The sequence below is a fragment of the Echinops telfairi genome, unplaced genomic scaffold, assembly GCF_000313985.2.
Source record: "Echinops telfairi isolate 266 unplaced genomic scaffold, ASM31398v2 ScPeMD7_7418;HRSCAF=8456, whole genome shotgun sequence".
NCBI lineage: Eukaryota > Metazoa > Chordata > Mammalia > Afrosoricida > Tenrecidae > Echinops > Echinops telfairi.
In genome coordinates, this window is record NW_022111318.1 from 1033011 (window position 1) to 1034219 (window position 1209).

The following is a 1209-nucleotide window of genomic DNA, read 5'->3' on the forward strand; positions in this document are numbered from 1 at the left end:
GAGGTAGCCAAGTTTGTGGGGACATTCCATGATCTATTACAATTTTTCCAGGACCCTTTTGAAGTACCTTCTAGGGATCCCTAAGAAACAAAGGGGAACGAGGAAGTGCCCCTTCATGGAAGAGAGGTGGTGGTTGTAAGTCCGTGGCCTTTCAGCCACGCTCCACCAGGCAGGTGGGACAAGAAGGGTCCTGCGGAAAGGCACCAAGGGTTCCTGGTCTTTTATCCCTTCTTGTCAGGTCCTACTTAACAGCTGTGTGGTTTCAGGTTTATGCTTCCAGGCCCTTATGGGAAATGGTACCCAAAGGATCCCACCCTGCTGCCCCAATGGCTGTCTGTGATTCCCACCATCGTAGCGCTATGGCCCCATACACGGCCTGGTCTTTTCTGGCCAGCTCCCTAAGGACGTGGGAGAAGAGGCGCTCCCCAAGCAGAACCACGAGCCGAGCGCCTGCTGGGGAAGTGGGGGCAGCAAGGCTGCAGCCTCGGAGAGGAGCCGGTGCGGGGCGCCCGCGGGCGGCGGCTCCTGGCTCCCGGGAACAAGGAGCATCCAGCCGGGCCGGAAGCCGGCCCCCGGGCCCAGCAGCCCAGGCAGGCCGTCTCTCCGCCGCCTCCACTTCCAATCCCGTTGCCTGCGGGTCGCGCTGGGAAGCAGCCGGCCGCCCCACCGCCTCGCGGATGACGGCAAAGGCCTGGGCGCCGCTCCCCTGCGGACGCCGTGGTCGCGGCCATCTTCTTGTTGGCTTCTCCCTCCTCCACCCCTACTGCAGCGGGAACCTTGAGGGATAGAAATCAAATTCACTGCCATCGAGTCCACTGTGACTCGCGCTTCGTGCCCCAAGTGGTCACCTCCCTTTCGGACCCCTGCACTGGGCCGCGGGGACTGGCAGTGCGACGGGCAGTGCCCGTGGACAGTGGGTGCGCTCCCAAGGCCAGCCCGGGGGCCGGGGCCCGCTCCATGCAGCCTGGCTTCATACAGCAGACTGCTTGGCTTCCTCCGATCCTGCTGCCGTCCTTCGGATAGTCGTTTTGGATTGCTCGCCCAGCAGCTAGATGCAGTACGGGGGAAGGCGATAGCCGCGAGGCACAGCCTTCCTGATTTTCCAAAACGCAGCATGCTCCTGGTCTGTAAGAACCACCGCCCCTTGGAAGCTCAGGATAGTAAAATAAAAGCTAATTGTAGCAAGCGTTCTAAGGAGCGAAATGACGC